The sequence below is a fragment of the Gopherus evgoodei genome, chromosome 7 (assembly GCF_007399415.2).
Source record: "Gopherus evgoodei ecotype Sinaloan lineage chromosome 7, rGopEvg1_v1.p, whole genome shotgun sequence".
Taxonomy (NCBI): domain Eukaryota; kingdom Metazoa; phylum Chordata; order Testudines; family Testudinidae; genus Gopherus; species Gopherus evgoodei.
Genome location: NC_044328.1, coordinates 118,935,326 through 118,948,147, shown reverse-complemented (window position 1 = coordinate 118,948,147; position 12,822 = coordinate 118,935,326).

The window sequence follows — 12,822 nt, the reverse complement described above, 5'->3', positions numbered from 1 at the left end:
AAAAACCACAACAACTTATAACTATGAACTATCAGGAAAATATTACCAGTTGCTTTAAATATAAAATATATCTGCAACTCCAGGATTAAGTTTTGACCAGTTTTGGAGGTTCTGCTGAGTGAATGCCACTGAATGGCATTAAGTTCCTGGGTGTGTTAGGAAAAAAAATTCTCCTCTTCTTGCGGATTAGATGCAATTTTATATAATGGTATAACTCCCTTTAAAATCAGTCTTCAGTGCAGGTTGGATAAGGCCCTCTATGTGTAATTATTCTCCAAGATCATGGGGCCATCAAGTGCTGGCCCAGGCTCAGGCACCAATTAGTGTAGCTGGTTGGTAATGGCCCCTAGAGAGCCATTCTAGCAGCCAACAATGGACTGGATATAGCAGTTCGCTGGCCACTCCCTTCTTTTCCCAGCGGTGACCCATGTATCAGGGACTGTAAGGAGGTTACATAGAAACTGTCATGCCAACCCAACACCACCAGATTATTCTCCATATTAAAGAATTCTCCGGTAGCTGTTTAAGACAGTTATATCAACTCTGTGCTACTGGAGAGGCATAAAGCACTCAAACTGACTTTTCTTATTATTTTCAAACTTACCTTTTGGGAAGGGAGAAAAGGTACCTCCTCTACCTCGAGATGAGCTATAGCATCATGGAATTTAAGGGGGATTTGCGGAAGTTGTGATGAGCTGGGCTGGAAAGTAGAGGTTGAAAATTCAGTTTTTTTCTGGACACCAGCTCCATGAAGAGGCTTACTCTGCTCCTAGTTATGCAGGGCATTTGACAAAATTTAAAAAGTAACTACAGTAACCAGAAAATCTCTTTTCTCCTCTAGTTCACTCCTCTTTGCCAAGAGGTGAAGGTCTGGAACATGGGTTTAAATGGGGGGAAAGGTTCACGAAGTTGTGAACCTAAAATTAATTTTAAAAGTTTGCACAGTCTTAAACTCTACCAGAACCAGCTATTCTCTAATCCATGCATTACTCACTCGCTCTCTGTATTTTATCCTTATTTTTTATTCTAAGCCACTGCTGAGCCAATGGTCCCTCGGTACTATTCCTGCTACAATGCAGAATGATTTGGCCAGAACCTTGCTTGGTTTGATTTGGCAAGGTCTTGATACTTTTAGCTCTGTTGATCCCTCTTATGACTTTAGCCCCAGAGAGGGCCAACCTTGGCGGTGTCAGTTTTATGCATTGTTCAATAATTTCATTAGGCTTTTTGCAAGCACTGTGCTGGCTAAGACCCAGTGTCTCCAGTTTGAGGGTTAGAATAAATCCGTTAGTAGGTTTTCTAGTCACTGAAATGTCACACATAGCTATGTTCAAAAGTTTATAGACATTGGCCAGATAATAAACTCTTGGTGTACTTACTGTATTTAATTAAAACCCCATGCTACTTTATATTTTTCCCTTTATGTTAAATACTTGGTTCCTTTACAACTACAATTAAATCATTAATCAGTTGAATATGATGTCCCTTAAAGACTTAGCAAACGTAAACAGCATAGAGACACCATCCTAATATAAACTACTGAGAAAATTCCACACTGCTATTTTATTTGTCAATTTTAAGTCCGATAGGTCTGGCTTACTACTGACTCACTCCAGTTATACTGGGATTAAACTGGAGTAACACAGTGAGAAATTAGACCAGCATCAGTTTCCCTTTACAGGGGAACTATACAGCTATAGATAATTTTAAATAGATTTAAAAAAAATTCTAACAGTATTTAAAAGCAGCCAAAGCATGTTCATAGCTTTATAATCATAATGTGACTGGTCTTATTCTAATTGTTGCTATTAGCATTTCTTTACTGTTATCTTTCTTTACTTTAATCCCAGAGTCTAAAATATTCCTTTATGGTAGTAAACTCCCTAATAACTCCCAACCAGTTCAGAAATGTAAAATTATTTAAATAACCTTTCTTGGTATTAGCGACTCACTGATAATACAGTCAAAGTCCAGGAAATGCTCATTACCAATGATGGATGTTTTTTCCTGAGAACTTTATAAAGCTACTTGCTTGTAGCATCACATGTGAGGTATAATAATAATGGGATTTAACAATTTGTGCCCTCTACTGGCATAAAGAGAATAATGCAAAATGGGAGGAAAATGATACCTTTTTTTCTACACTTTGCATCAAGATAGGTCTGGGAAAAAATGTAACACTGATGTTAACATAGTATGGAGTAAGTACATTTGAAAGTGATGTAATCTGAACATGGACATATAGTATAGATGCAGTGGGATAAATTGTACTATGTCACACAAATGTCATTTTAAACTATTTGGGTTTGATTCTCATTTATACAAATGGCCTTATACACCATTCTAGAAGTAGTTACAGTATAACTAATATATGGGTAATATATGGGTATAACTAATGCCAGAACGACATAATAGGACTTTAGTGTAAACGAAAATCAGATATTGGATATTTAGGTAGGGACATCACCACAAGCAATAGAGTATGAGTCTAAAACTAGCTATCACAAAATCTCTGACAAAGTTCACAGGAACTTTGGAATTCTAAAGTACTTAGAAGAAGGTGTGTGGGAGTTGATGAATAATGTGCAGTGGAATGTAGAATTCTATAATACAGGAGAATTAAGACCTAGCCTTCCACTGCAACTCTTCCCACCAATCTTTCATTTTCCATTAAAAAGAAACCCTGTAATTGTCTGTCCTATCCCCTGCTATTGTAGTTGTCAACTGGTATTATACATGAATAATAATGTAACAAAAACATACCCTCTAGTAAGAAACTCACATACTGTAACTTCCCAGTGTGGGCAGGATTAGTCACAGATGCTAATTGAAATACTAATTGACATATTTATATAATCATATATAAGCCATCCAACACAGTGGCAATAATGTTCTGATCTAGAATAGCTGCAAAATCCACATGGAAAGTAGTGTAAGGCTGGACTCCACTCTTTAACCTTAACCCAGCAGGAAAAACAAGGTATATTCCAGACCCCTACTTTTCAGTCTCATGTAAAATATGCTAGGTATAGACTTTGGATATAGTGGATATCACATTTGTGAGACAGGAAGATAAATTACCAACAATAAATCTTGATGCTCAACAACTTAAGGCAGTATCTGGTTGCCCATTGTCATAAACAGATAGTAGGAGTTAATGGAACAGAAGTACTTTATATCTCTTTTGACTGTAAAGGGTTAACAAGTTCAGTGAGCCTGGCTGTCACCTAACCAGAGGACCAATCAGGGGACAGGATAATTTCAAATCTTCAGGGAGGGAGGTTTTTGTGTGTGCTGTTAATGTTTGGTTGTTGTTCTCTCTGGATTCTGAGAGTGACCAGACGTGCAACCAGGTTTCTCTCCAATCTCTCTGATACAGTCTCTTATCTGTCCAGAATAGTGAGTACTAGGTAGATAAAGTGAGTTAGGCTTATGTTTGTTTTCTTTATTTGCAAATGTGTATTTGGCTGGGAGGATTTTAATTTGTACTTGTATACTTAGGCTGGGAGGGTATTCCCAGTGTCTGTAGCTGAAAAACCCTGTAACATATTCCATCTTAAATTTACAAAGATAATTTTTTACTGTTTTTTCTTTCTTTAATTAAAAGCTTTTCTTGTTTAAGAACCTGATTGTTTTTTTATTCTGGTGAGACCCCAGGGACTGGGTCTGGATCCACCAGGGAATTGGTGGGGAGAAAGGAGGGAAGGAGGAGAGAGAGGTTAATTTCTCTCTGTGTTAGAATTACTTTCTCTCTCAGGGAGAGTATGGGAGGGGGAGAGAGAAGGAGGGGGGAAGGTGAATTTTCCTCTCTATTTTTAGATTCAAGGAGTTTGAATCACAGTGATCTTCCAGGGTAACCCAGGGAGGGGAAGCCTGGGAGAGGCAATGGTGGGGGGAAAGGGTTTACTTTCCGTGTGTTAAGATCCAGAGGGTCTGGGTCTTGGGGGTCCCCGGGCAAGGTTTTGGTGGGACCAGAGTGTACCAGGCACTGGAATTCCTGGTTGGTGGCAGTACTACAGGTTCTAAGCTGGTAACTGAGCTTAGAGGAATTCATGCTGGTACCCCATCTTTTGGATGCTAAGGTTCAGAGTGGGGAATTATACCATGACACCCCTTCTTCTGACAATGGTGTTGCCATGCTGATGCATGGTAGCAGATGTCAGGAGTTTGAAGGTCAACTTCCCAGTGAAGGAGTAATCAGTGATGCACTTTAGTTAGTGTAACTTGCTTTATTTATACATATACACCAGTCCTGGTCACAAGCAGCATGGAGGACAATCCTTTATTTCAGGAATCTCAGACCATCACCAATGCCTGGTTCCCAGACATAAACTCTGCCTTGGGAATTAACTCTAATCAGAGACCAAGGCAGACAGCAAACTCTTCACATGCTCACACAGTTCTTTCTCCCAAAACCTTGTTTATAGAACATTGCATATAATATGGAGATATACCTATCTATCTCATAGAACTGGAAGAAACCTTGAAAGGTCATTGAGTCCAGCCCCCTTCCTTCACTAGCAGGACTAAGTAGTGATTTTGCCCCAGATCCCTAAATGGCCCTTCTCAAGGATTGAACTCATAACCCTTGCTTGAGGAGGCCAATGCTCAAACCAACATCATCACACTCTGTCTTCCCAAGATTGACTGTTTTCTCCCATGCTAAGAACTTGGAAGACTGTGTATAACAGTGCTGCCTAGTGACTCTGGCCACAAATTTTGTGATGCTATGTATATTCTGAATGTCTTCTTCAGTAAAATCTGTCCACAGTAGACTAAGAAGTAAACTAAGAAGGTCCCTACAATCTACTCTTCATCTTTGATAAACCTGCTGTGAAGCAGAAGTTTTCATATGCTATATGATTAGCTAAAAGATGAATAATAGTTTGGAGAAGTTCAGTGAAACCAGGAGATGTTAATTCACATATGAAATCTGATTGGTTAACATTGTTCTAGGCCTCCTTCTTTTTCACTTCTGAGGAGGTAAACAATATAACTTTACTGACTAGTCGCTTGACTTTTCAGTCAGTTATGAGCCCAAATTTCTCCTCTGTGATGCAACTATGGTGACTCGGTTTCCCACCTGTAACAGAGGGAAAATAATGATGTCCCACGGTATTGTGAGGCTAAAATGTATTAATGGTCTTAAGCCCTACAGCTGCAATGTGCAATAAAAAAACAGGTATTATTATTTGAAATCTTTGTTTCTCAGACCAAGGTGTTGTCTCAATGACTGTCTCATGGGTGTGATATGAATCAGAATACAGTAATCTGTACATGGTTGAAGAGGTAGAGAACCATTGCTGGCACTTTTCATAATTCAATGAAAAAATAATTTCTTGGCTCCAAGGCTTCAGGAGTCTCACCAACCTAATATTTCCTAATCTTATCTTAGGTTATTTCTAGATCATCAGTTCAATATCTCAGCAGCTAACAGCTTCTGGTATTGTGAATTGGAATCTTAGTTCGCACCATTGATTGTTATCATTATGACTTAAATTTTCCTCTCAGCTTCTTACAATTTTAAAGCAAAGTTTTCAAATGCTATATCCATTACATCCATTGTATCCTTCATCCTGACTCCCAAGCTTTTTCTAAGCAAGTCTGACATTGCTTGATAAATCAAATGCATTACCTCTTGCTGGAGTTAAATAAAAACCAGCAGGGCCTGATTCTCAGCTATGCCTTGAGAGCAGAACAGTAGACTCATTTGTTTTGTTGTTTAAGCATTACGGAGTATTTCCTTGTCCACGGTCTAGCATCAAAATAATAGTAGCCACAGGCATCACAGTTCAATAAAAAAAGCAGAAGCAGCATGCCATCAAGTGACCCAACTTGTCCCTTATAATATAGTAAATAAAATAGTAAGTATAGAATTCTAGCTCTTGAAATCCACGAACATTTAGCAGATTTGATGGCAAGCAGCTGGATATATAGAAATCAGACATGTACAAATGGAAAAGAACTCAGTAGGTCATCCAGTCCAGTTCCCTGAACTGAGGCAGGACTAGGTCTTATCTAGATCAAGTGTTAACCCAGGGGTCGGCAACCCATGGCATGCGAGCCAATTTTTAATGGCACCCAGCTGCCTACTGCCTGGGACTCCGAGTGTCATTAAAAATCCTGCCGACGTGGCAAGCCGCGGGGTCCGGGGTCCCGCGCTGGAGTGCTGGCCTAGCGCAGCAAGCCGCTGGCCTCTCCTCCACCTTCCCCCAGAGCCCCGCCGCCGCCCGCGCAGCGTTCCGGGGGCTGGGGCTGTGCGCTTCCTCGGGGCAGCATTTGGCTCTGTGGGGAGGGAAAGACGCTCCCCGCTCACCCAGAGGGGCGGAGCAGGGTTGCATGCGGGGGGACGGCAGCGGCAGGGCTCCGGATGAGCAAGGAGCCTCATGGTAAGGGGGCCGGCTCCGGGCCTGGGGGTTGACTAAGGGGTGGGGGCAGTCAAGGGACAGGGAGCAGGATGGGGGGGATGGTATACAGGGGGGTGGTTAGGGGTGGGGGTATCTGGAGGGGGCAGTAAGGGAGCAGGGGGGGTTGGATGGTGCATATGAGTCCTGGGGTCTGTTTAGGGGATGGATAGGGGTCAGGGCAGTCAGGGGACAGGGAGCAAAGAGGGTCCTGGGGGAGCAGTTAGGGTGGGGGGGTCTCTGGAGGGGGTGGTCAGGGGACAAGGAACTGGGGGGGTTGGATGAGTCAGGAGTTCTGGGGGGACTGCCAGGAGGTAGGGGTGTGGAGAGGGGTTAGGGCAGGCAGGGAGAAGGGGGGCAGGTTTATGGGTCCAGAGTTCTGGGGATCCTGTCAGGGGGTGGGGAGCGATTAGATAGGCATGGGGTTCAGGGGGTCTGTCTGGGTGTGGATGGGGGTTGGGGCAGTCAGGGGACAGGTAGAGGGTAGGGTCCTGGGGAGGCAGTCAGGAGATATGGGGCAGAGAGGCTTAGATAGGGGTGGGGTCCCAGGAGGGGGTAGTCGGGACAAGGAGCGGGGGGGAGTTGGGGGTTCTAAGGGGTGCAGTCACCCAGCCCTCTGCCCTGAGCCCTGATCCCCCCCACATACACACCCAGCCCTCTGCCCTGAGCCCTGTACCACCCAGCCCTCTGACTCCTTTACCCGCCCCCCATGACCCCAGCCCTGACATCTGCACCCCCACACATACCCAGCCCCCCTACCCTGACACCTGCACCCCCCCACCTGCCCCCAGCCCTGTGCCCTGACCCTTGCACCCCCCACATCCCCAGCCCCCTGCACATCCCCACTCCCACCCTAAGCACCAAACAGGAGACCCTGCATCCTCACTCACATTCCCACCTGCACCCCTCACACCACATGGGAGCTGCCCAGGTAAGTGCCCCCACACCCAAACCTCTTGCCCCAACCCTGAGCCCCCTCCTTCATTTTAGCTCCTGGCCAGACCCTTCACCCCCAGCCCTGTGCTTGGTCCACTCCAACTCAGCTCAGTGCAGAGAGAGGAAGAGAATGGGCCAGAACCAAGGAGAAGGTAGTTACCCACTGTATGTGGGCAGGGCCGGGGCCCCAGACCAGCACCGGGCTGAGCAGGTCCGGAAACCAGGATCCCGGCTGGCAGGAGCCGGAGGATGGAAGCCCTGAGCGGCAGCGAGCTGAGCCGCTCAGCCCACTGCCGGTCTGGGGTCCTGGCCACCGGCCCCACACAGCCTGCTGCCGGTCTGGGGTTCTGGCTGCCAGACCCTTCCCAGCTGGGGTCCTGGCTGCAGGCCCCACTCAGCCCACGGCTGGCCTAGGTGAACAGAACCCCAGACCAGCAGCGGGCTGAGTGGGTTGGTGGCGTAAGATCAACATTTTAATTTAATTTTAAATGAAGCTTCTTAAACATTTTGAAAACCTTGTTTATTTTACAATACAACACTAGTTTAGTTATATAATATATAGACTTATAGAGAAAGATCTTCTAAAAAACATTAAAATATATGACCGGCCTGCGAAACCTTAAATTAGAGTGAATAAATGAAGACTCGGCACACCATTTCTGAAAGGTTGCTGACCCCTGTGTTAACCTATTCTTAAAAAAACCTTCAATGATGGAGATTCCACAACCTGCCTACGTAATTTGTTCCAGTGCTTAACTATCCTGACAGTTAGGAAGTTTTTCCTAGTGTCTAACCTAAATCTCCCTTTTTGCAATTTTAGCCCACTGCTTCTTGTCCTGTCCTGTTAGTAAAGAGAACATATCATCATCCACCTCTGCATAACAAGCTTTTCATACTTGAAGACTGTTATGTCCCTCTTCGGTCTTCTCCAGACTAAATACACCTAGTGTTTTCCAATCTTTCCTTATCGGTCAGACCTTTAATCATTTTTATTGGGGAAAATCTGGAGGAGAGCAATTTCTCCACATCTTTCTTAAAGTGTGGGGCCTGAGCTGGACATTCAGTTCCAGCTGAGGCCTTATCTGTGCTGAGCAGAGTGGAAGAACCACTTCTCGGGTCTTGCTTACAACACTCCTGCTAACATATTTAGAATGTTCCCTTTTTTGAACCAGTATCACATTGCTGACATTTAGTTTGTGATCCACTATAACCCCAAGATACTTTTCTGCAGTATTCCTCCCTGGGCAATCATTTCCCATTTTGTATCTGAGCAATTGATTATTCCTTCCCAAGTGTAGTACCCTGCATTTGTCATTATTGAATTTCAGCCTGTTTCTTTCAGAGCATTTCTTCAGTTTGTCAAGATCATTTTGAATTCTAATCCTGTCTTCTAAAGTGCTTGTAACACTATCTGCAGACTGTATAGAAGTGTACTCTCTATACTATTATTCGTATCATTTATGAAGATATTGAATAGAACTGGACCCAGAACAGATCTCTGTAGGATCCCAGTTGGTATGCCCTTCCAATAACCATTGAGTATGGTCTTCCAACCAGTTGTGCATCCACCTCATAGTAGGTTCATCTAGGCTATATCTCTCCAGTTTGCTAATGAGAAGGTTACATGAGACAAAGCCTTACTAAAAGCTTCTCAAAAGGAGAAAAAAAGGTTGTAAATACTTTAAGGTGTACTCAGCCAGGTATCTTCTTATTCAGTTTTTTAAATCAACATCAAATTGATTTAATAACTGTTGCTATATGTTATGGTTTACAATCTGGGAATTTAAAACTGGAACATGTTATGTATGGACACTCATAACCCACTGGAATCAATAGGAGACTTTTCATTATCTCCAGTAGGTTTTAGACCAGGTCCTTTATGTTTTACAGGTAACAATTTAAATAGTACTTGAGCTTTTCAGAAAAAGTCTAGTTGCATAATTCATAATGGATGGACCATAACTTATTATGTGCCAGCAAACTTGTGGTAAATGAGTCCACCCATTAGGCATTAAATTGTGTACACAGTTATGTGAAACTCATACTTTGTTACAACATTGATCTCAACAAATCAGAAATATCTTGTAAATTAAAATATATAGACAGAAACTATAAAAACATTTCTGTTGATCTGACAGCTAAGATTGATCAGTCCAACTTGCTGGCATGGTTGACACTAGGACCAACATTCATTTAATTGTTTTATTAGGGAAAAACAATATCACAATTTTGATATGAAGATCTGTGAGGTTTCCTCAGGTTTATGACTTCAGCAAAGTCTTTAATTTCCAAAACAACATGCTGAAAATGGAAGAATTAGAGAGTCCATCTCTGCTAAACAGTGGGAAGTAGCTGCTCACAGAGGTCTATAATAGGAATTTTTTTGCCAAAGAAGATTTCCAGTGAACAGGAACACAGCAGGGAGCAAATGGGTATGGCCAATCCAGCATTCCCTGCTACATGCTTTGCATGCTTGATATTTTTTATCTTCTTATCAGTATTTGGGCACCATATATGCAAGCCATCTCATTTGGAGTATTCCCACGAGACCAATAAATAAATTTCTCCAGGACACATTTTGCAGAGAGACTTTATATTCCCCAAGTGAGAAAACTATCCCTTGAACGTAAGCTGGGGGGAAGGAATTTGAGTTATCAGTGCATCTTTTATTTAATGTCAACCTGTGGGCAGGTACTGGAGAATTCTTGACACATTATGATCTATGTTCCCCTACAGTACATATCAGTTCTGTTTTGCTGGGAATAAGTCTGATTAGCATACATTTAAATTTCACAATAACAAAATTCAAAAGGTAATTGTGTCAAAGCATCACCATTCCATGCCTCTTTGTGGAGCAAAACTGATTTGTATAGTGAAATGTGTCTTTCAACAATACCTTTTCTTTTTTAACTTAAAAAGAAACAGCAACAGTATTACTAGCCACATAGAGATAATCTCTCAATGTTCCAAGATTTCTTGCAGATATTAATTTCTGTTTAAGCTTCTCAAAACTTTGGCGGAAAGACAAGTACTGTATCATTTTTCTTTAACGAGCCATTTCCTTTTGCAGATGTTGTAGCCAGATCGGCAATACATTTACCACTAAACAGTAACTAAAGTTAGGGAAGGATTAGTTGTTTAATATTCTGAGCCTGTGATGTCTTTTGAACCTTTTAAGGTAAATTTTATGGGTTAAAATGCCACAGAAGTCAACAGAAACTGCACTAGGATATTTTCTTCTACTGTAATGCTGCAGTCTGGATATAGCTCTATGCAAATGTTCTGTGTGACTGAGGGTATGATCAGAATCATTTTATAAACAATGTGGGACATTTGCTCATAGTATGATCAGATAAATCTGTGGATATGCTGGGGGACATGTCCACTCTCAATTAAGTCAATGGAAATCAGGATTTGGCCCTAAATAAAGAGTAAACATACTTTTTCCTGTCCTTTTCCCATCTTGATCAGTTTTATGTCAGTTATGCCTTTCCAATTCTCAACTGACTTTTCTTTTTTCCCCCCTTATTGGCCTGACTCAAAGCTTATTGAACTCAGTGGAAAGATGGTTAACAACATTCCTCCTTCTTTATCCACCACTAGTGTACTGTTTAAAGAGCCGGAATCCACGTTCAAGCCTTCAGCAGTTCAAGTGTTCATAGCAATAGCCACTCTATACTTTTCGTCTTCATGTCAGTGCTGGGCTTAGAACAAGATTGCCTGATTTGATACTGAAGCAAGAAGAGGACACAAGACCATCTCCTGTGTAATCCACAGGGCAAAGTTCCCTTTGAAATCAGACTGCGGCCTGAGTTAGGACTGAAGAGTCGTTGTCCTAGCCTTCGCTCCTCTCCTTTCTTTCCCTGGGCACTGAGAATGCAGGTGCATTACACAGATAACGATTCACAAATAGGCATTTTCAAAACCCTGTATTCCATTGAAGGCCCTCCCTTTGCTTGACTACAGATGCAGGAACCAGTGTAGATAAAGGGTACAGCTAAAGAAGTGATATGACATTTAAAGAGCCAGTCTAGGCCGCAGTCATTTATAATTCAAACGGAGAATTAGCAATCTTGTATTTCATTCATTTGACCAGCAAGAATGGAAAATGGCAGATTATCTATTGATTGTCATCACAACATTCCCCGCAGCTGGAATGCTCAAATACAGCAACAAAAGTTTTACTATTGAAATACATAAACTCATATTCTTCCCGGTTAGCACCTCCAAGCTACAGAGAGTGGTTCATTTTAATGGCATTTTCGCATTAGCCTGTCTTGCCACGACTCCTTTTCTTCCTCCTCTAACTTTTCACTAAAGAGAGGAACTATCCAGAACCCTGAACAATAGTCACACTTTCATTGGAGAGGATGCCATTACTCTACAAAGAATAAACTTACAGCAGAGGGCGTTAGACTAGATGACCCTTGCAGTCCTATCTAAGCTGGTATTTCCACATCCCAACCCCAAGCCTTCCTGGGGAGCTTTCTGGAGTTAGGGGATAAAGAATCCACTCTCTGGCCCCCCAGACAAGCCACAGAGCTGTAGTGCAGGCATTCCACAGCCACTATTATACACTACGGGTTAGAACAAGAGCTGCATGATTATGTGTCAGAGTCAGATGGGTAAATTCTCAGGCACCTCCTTTTTCTGCCTCAATGACCTTTTCTTGCCAGACTATTTGGAGCTAGGATGGGTACCCCACTACACATCCTACCCTCCATGGCATGCAGGGGATATATTAACTCCAGTGAGAAGAGGGCGTCACCTTCTGCTCAGATAGAACTAGTGGCAGAGACACTGAGGCCCTGCAGGAAACCTCAAGCACAATCTGGCTTGAGGGGGGAAGTTTCAGCAGAGGTTTATATCCAGCTAAATAGGAAGCTCCTTGGGCAGAGACTTAAGTATAAGACAAGAGAAAGACAGATGAGGGAGAACAAGGAGACATCAGACAATATGGTCAGCAGGGTAGGCCATGGTCTGAGCACAACAGTAGCCTAACTGTTGTCAATGTTTTTGTAGCTCTCACCGCACAGCAGAGTTTTAAGGAGGATAGTGAGTTAGTTTTGCAGATGTGTACAGGAAGCTTGTCCCAGAGGTGAGGGGAGTATGGGAAAAAGCACAAAGGTATCAGACATTATAAGCTGTGATATGTTTAATGTCCAAGCCTGAATCTTGCCCAGCCAGGTAATTTTTATTGGGAGGAATGGAGTTTTGTCAACTTGGGGATTCTGGGAGGAAACATTGCCATGTTTGTAAGAGGCTGTTGCAGCTACTCTGAGTACTGGCATGTTAAGATCTGTCCCAACAAAACAGCATAGTGGAAAGAGGGGCTGTGAGGCAGTCAGCAGTGTACATTTTTCACATGATTGTGCCGATATGATACTGGGCAATTCCAATTATCTGTCTGCTCCAAGATACAGCAGCAGTAACTTCATGCCAACATAAAATAGTTCATTAATTAAGCTCCATTGCTCACCAA